Source organism: Lycorma delicatula, chromosome 10, assembly GCF_047948215.1.
Source record: "Lycorma delicatula isolate Av1 chromosome 10, ASM4794821v1, whole genome shotgun sequence".
Classification (NCBI taxonomy): domain Eukaryota; kingdom Metazoa; phylum Arthropoda; class Insecta; order Hemiptera; family Fulgoridae; genus Lycorma; species Lycorma delicatula.
The window spans coordinates 50,610,416-50,616,894 of NC_134464.1; the positions used below are offsets into that span (position 1 = coordinate 50,610,416).

A 6,479-nucleotide genomic window follows, 5' to 3' on the forward strand; every position below is an offset into this window, starting at 1 on the left:
TAGTCCAGTGGTCGGCAAACTTTGCATCTAAAGAGCCAAAAAATAATAATAAAAAACTGAAATTTGTTCAAAGAGCAATCTTTTAATATAAGAGCTCTGTTGTATCGATACAATTTTTAAATTAAACAACATTAGAAGCACACTCAAGAGCTATATATATATATTATAGTATATAATATATTATAGTATTATAATCCGTTATGAGTAGTCTACGCGGAAGGAAGCAGGTTTTCGAAAGAGAAATGTAAGAGATAGTGTCTCTATTTGGGGAGCATTCCAGCATCTATTCTCGGATAGCTGAAGCTTAGCACTGGTTATAAACGTTCGCAGTCTAGACCAGAATACTTGTCCGCCTCTCATGAATATACCGGTAGGTCCGTAACATTTGTCTAAACTTTGAAATGGTTAGCAGTCAGTGGTGCAAGAAATTAATTACGCGGCAGACCGGATCAATAATGATATATACGCTTACAACCAAAGTAACATATACTATGAAAAACTTCTCTATATACTTACACCTGAATCCTCGACTTTAAACAAATAAATTTGTATTCGCACTAAAGATTTCATGAAAGAGCCGCATAAAAGTCAAAGAGCCGCTTGCGACTCGCGAGCCGCATTTTCCGACCACTGCTCTAGTCGATTTGCCTGGGCTACGTTGATACACATTACGAAGTTGATCAATTTGTTTTGAAACAGCAGATCTTCCTGCATTTTTCGTTTTACACAGATACCCTGTGTTTTGAAACTGTTTATTTTAGTCATAGATTGATTTTCTTATTCGTGATGATTTACCATATTTTGATCTGAAACCTCGTTGCAAGACAGTAACCGAATTTTTTTCGGCTAATTTGTGCAAAAAAAAGCTTTTTCTTTTAAAGTAGCGGTCATCTTTGCAGACTCGTAACACATCAGTCAGTGACATTAGCAACATAGGATATATATCAATATAAACTTTCAAGACGTTCTTTAGAACTTCACCGGTAAGAGTCCGCAGAACTGGATGGCATAGCGAAATCAACTAACTATATTTACAGTTCTAAACATGACCTAACCTAAAAGTGAGATAAAAGTTTCGGGGGGGGGGGGAATAAGCGTGAAAACATTATATTCAGTTCAGTTAGATTTCTAATAAAAATTACTTTCAAAAAATACCTCGAATTTTGTTAGACAACGTTTTTTTTTCTTTCATTTGATGAACCACAAATGTCAATATTCCTCAAAAAGGTGGGTTTACGGATCGCCTCCCTAGTTAGCAGCAGTACTTAACGGTGCCTTTTATTCCCAAAGTAAATAGCAAAATAGAAAAATGATACAAAGATTGAATATTATTGTGTAAAACTAAGAGAATCGAAAGATGCATATTAAATATTGAAAATATCGTTAAAATATGTTTTATATAAGCTACTGCTTACAGTATTGTAATTAAAGTAAATCAGTTAGATTAAAAAAAAGGAAGTTTCTAGCTTTGATAATTTTATTTAACTTTACTTTTCATCTTTTAATCAAATTCTCAAAGTATGCCACTATTTTACAATATTTTATTCGTTAAATTGAATTATATATCGCCATCTTGCTACAGGAAAACTTCCTTACCGACCGTTTGCTTGTTGAAAATGTTGATTTAACCTTTCTATTCAACTCAAGAACCAAGACAAATACGTCGTTTGTTTTGCTCATGTTTTGGGTTTTTTAATTATAAAAACTGATTATCATCTGTGTGCTAATAATAATCATTAAATCATTAAATCCCATCACTTCATTAAAAAAAATAAAATTATTAGTTTACAAAAGGTTATAGCTGCTAATAAAACACAAAAAACATGAACAGTAGGAAAGTGTTGCAAATGTGGCAACAAAGATTTGTTACAAAAAACAAATAAATTTGATTGGTAGAATTTTACTTCTTCAATTAGATCTATTTGAACTAATTGATGGAGAAATAAAAAAAAGTTCATTTAGTAATAATAATATAAAAAGTGTGTCCACGGATACGATAAAAATCGAGGGTTACACTTCCAAAGTAATAAGTGCAGTATTACATCACGGATTTTCGATTCGTAAAGGTCATTATACTAGTTTTATTAAAAAAGGAAAAATATGGTATGACTATCAACAAAAAAAAAAAAAAAATAGCCGTAAAATTCAATTTATTTGTTCTAAGGCAATAAATTTTAATAATAAATCAGTAATTCATAAAAAAAATAAAAGGATAATCTAACAAATCGCAGTGATATCCAAAAAAAAATTACAATGAAATTGTAAACCGTACTGTAAGAGTCTCGGAGATATTCTCACATCAAAAACGGTAAGGCACTACATTTCTATTATCAAAATATTTTATTAATTTAGAATTTTCTTTAAAAAAAAATACATATAAAATATATGTAATAGACAATAGATATATAATATTAAACAATGTTTAAGCGTTCTATATAATAAGCAAAAAATAAACATATTTGTTACAAAACTCTTACCGGCCCAATTTATGATTATTTTTTCAATAAATGAAATCGGACCGGTAAGAGTTTTATAATAAATTTTTTGCTTATTATGTGGAACATTTAAACATTGTTTATTATCTATTATTGTATATCTATTGTCTATTACATATATTTAACATGTATTTTTTTTAAACAAAATTCTATATTAATAACAGATTTTAATAAAAGTGTAGTGTCTTACCTTTTTTGATGTCAGTATTATTTTGTTAAAAACAGAAATTTTTATTTTTTGAGCAGAAGAAATGATATCCTCGTGACTCTTTCCGATATCATTTACTGTAATCATACACCAGATTATTTTTTTATAAGCTATTGAAAGTGTACGAGGTGCGACAATAAAGTAAAGAGACTGATTTTTCTTTGCAAGATCTGGCAACCCTGCAGCTTGCGTAGGCACACCATCTTTGACCTTGGTCTATAAGCTACTTCTAGTCCAAGCGGCACATTAATGCAACTGCTCAGTCGTGAGTTGTGCTGTAATAAGTGAACACGTGTTTGTGTCTCTCGTCACAGAAATGAAACCGCAAAATATTGCGCAACAGTATGCCATTTCTTTTTGCGTTAAATCGGGTGAAAACGCGACGACAACTTATGGTAAGCTTCAGAAGGAGAAGAGGTTATGTCAAGAGCTCAAGTTTTTCGGTGAGATAAAATTTTTAGCGAAGGCAGAACGAATGTTGAAGATGAAGACCGCAGTGGACGACCATCAACCTCACGGACAGATGTCAACTTGACCAGGGTGCGTGAAATCGTACGATCTGATGGAAGATTATCCGTGAAAATGATTGGAGAATAACTCAACATCGATCGAGAAACGATTCGTCTAATATTAACTGAAGATCTTGGTATGAGAAAGATTTGTGCAAAAATGGTCCCCAAAAATCTCACACAACAACAGCGAGAAACACAACAGCGAGAAACACGGAAAAATGTGGCAGCCGATCTGTTAGAGCAAACGGAAATCAATCCAGATTTGTTGAGCCGTGTTATCTCTGGTGATGAACGTTGGTTTTTTCAATACGATCCAGAGACAAAACGTCAAAGTTCGCAATGGTGCTCAAAGGAATCACCCAGACCAAAAAAAGCTCGCATGTCAAAGTCAAAAGTGAAATGCACGCTTGTGTGCTTCTTCGATTTCAAGGGAATTGTTCATAAAGAGTGGGTGCCTCCTGGACAAACAGTTAACCAATATTTCTACAAAGAAATTATAGAAAGACTTCGTAAACGAGTTCTTCGTGTCCGTGCCAACATTGCTGAAAATTGGATTCTGCATCACGATAATGCGCCATCCCATACTGCTCTGTCAGTACAGCAATTTTTCACCTCATAACAAACTTCAGTGCTACCACAGCCACCTTATTCACCAGATATCGCTCCGTGCGACTTTTTTCTATTTCCAAGAGTCAAAATGGCGGTCAAGGAACACCATTTTCAAATAACACAAGATGTCCAAAAAAATGTGACGAGGGACACAAACACGTGTTCACTTATTAGAGCACAACTCACGACTGAGCAGTTGCATCAATGTGCCGCTTGGACTAGAAGTAGCTTATAGACCAAGGTCAAAGATGGTATGCCTACGCAAGCTGCAGGGTTGCCACATCTTGCAAAGAAAAATCAGTCTCTTTACTTTATTGTTGCATCTCGTATATTTCATTTGTAATTACTCTGAATTTTGTATTCGTCTATCTTAGAGTACCGATTTACCTTCATAATTATACAGCTATTCTCGTTTTAAGCCTTCTGTAAGATTCCTTTTCAAAAATATCCTTGTCCTCATAAATCTGAATTAAAGATTTCTTATATATATATATGTTTTTACTGTTATATATTTTCAGTGCTAAATGAAAAAATTAAAATCTTTCTTGGCAGTGTTATAAATTAATTAACAGAAAAACGTATGAAAAATGTGGTGTAACTGTATATACGAGATCAGTAAATAAAGTAATCAGGAGACTGGTTCAAAAAAAGTTTTATTTTTAATCCAGTTACACCTGGACTCTTATCACCTTCGAAATAGTTGCCTTGGGGAGCCACGCAACAGTTTAAAACAGTTTTCCCACTCTTCATAGCAGTGTTGGAACTCGGAAACCGGAATATCCTTCAGATGGTCGGTTACATATTTTTTTTTTTATGTTTTCTACTGTTCCAAAATGGTGTCCTTTGAGGTTTTTTTGTAAAGTCGTGAACAGGAAAAAGTCAGTGGGACTCAATTCAGGTGGATAAGGTGATTGAGAAACTACAGGAATGTTTTTCTTTACCAAAAACTCATTAATTGAGATTGCAGTGTGACAAGGTGCATTGTCATGTTCCAGCATCCAGTTGTCTTTGATGGCTCGTCTCACGCGGGCAACTCTTTCCCGCAGTCTTTCAAGAATTTCTCGGTAAACATATTCATATACAGTCTGTCCTGTAGGTAAAAACTCGTTATGGACAATGCCATTCTGTCGAAGAAACAAATTAAAGGTTTTTGATTTGATTTGTTCATTTTTTCTTTTTTTGGACGTGGTGAGTTTGAAGTGTGCCACTTCTTGCTCTGGCGTTTTGCTTCTGGATCGTACTCAAATATTCAAGATTTATCACCGGTATTAAATTTTTTTAGAAAATCAGGATCGGTTTCAATTCGCCCTAGAAGATCGCGGCACACTTCCACCCTATTGGATGAGGTTTTTTAGGACCATTTTTGCACAGATATTTTTCATGTCAAATTGTTTTTCAAAATTTGAGAGACTGGTATGGTTCAAATTCAATTGTTCTGCAATCATTCTGACTGTTAATCGCCGGTCATACCGTATCAAGTTTCTGATTCGCGCAAAATTGTCACTTTTTGACTTTAACCGTCTTCCTGAGAATGTGGATTGTCCGCAACTGGTTCCCGGCCATATGAAAATGCTTTAAACCACCAAAAAACTTGAGCTCGTGACAGAGTGTCATCTCCATACGCCTTTTTTAATTTCGAAAAAGTTTCAGTAGCATTCTCACAGATTTTAACACAAAACTTGATTGCACAACGTTGTTCATAATTAGTATCACTTATTTTTGTAACGCACAACAAAAATTCGTTTCATGAAAAGTTTGTTTACGCCCCACGTGGAAATAGACTAAAAATATTAATGTTTAATATAAATCAGTTGTTCATAATGTAACCATATGTTTACTAGTAACTTGACAATCTTACCACTTTGGCTGCCAAAAAAAAAAAAAAATGGTTGTTACATTATTTTTATATCACAGGATATATTTCAAAAGGAAAATTCCAAAAGGTAAAACAAGAAAGAATAGCTATATAATTATGAAGGCGAATTTGGTACTTCGTCTTTTTTTTTATAATTAGCGATTATCAGCATAACCTTCATTCTTTTTCTTTTCCTGTTTAGCATCCGTGAGGCTCACCGTCAGGTATTACTTCAGAGGATGAATGAGGATGATTATATGAGCATAAGCGTAGTGTGTAGTCTTGTAAAGTCTCAGGTCGACCATTTCTGAGATGTCTGGTTAATTGAAAACCAACCATCAAAGAACACCGGTATCCACGATCTAGTATTCAAATCCTTATAAAAGTTACAGCCTTTACTTGGATTTGAACCGTACAACTCTCGACTTCGAAATCAGCTTATTTGCGAAGACGCGTTCATCAGTAGACCAACCCGGTGGGTTATAACTTTCTTCCTGTCATGAAGATTCATCACGACAACCCCTTTAGCTTAAAATTCCGCTTAAAGGAAAGAGATGAGAAGATATAAGAAATGGGACAAGAAGACGTAATGATGTTTATTTAGAATTATTTTGATAATTTTGCCTCCAACAATGAAAACATCGCTGGGATAAGTGTGTTGCTTCATCAGAAAGAATCTACTTTAAAGAAAACCGTCATTGCATTAAATAGGTTAAGTATTTTCGTTTTTATCATCCAACTTTTTGTATATATATATATATAAAAGTCAGTTGTTTTATTCACCGCGCTGATGGTATATA

The 6,479-nt window shown here is 33.8% G+C and overlaps 1 protein-coding gene across 1 annotated transcript in view; it reads left to right on the forward strand.

Moving 5' to 3' along the window:
* The window catches only part of LOC142330863 (uncharacterized), a 478,952-nt gene that overhangs the window by 323,633 nt on the left and 148,840 nt on the right, over positions 1-6,479 (forward strand). The window lies entirely within an intron of this gene.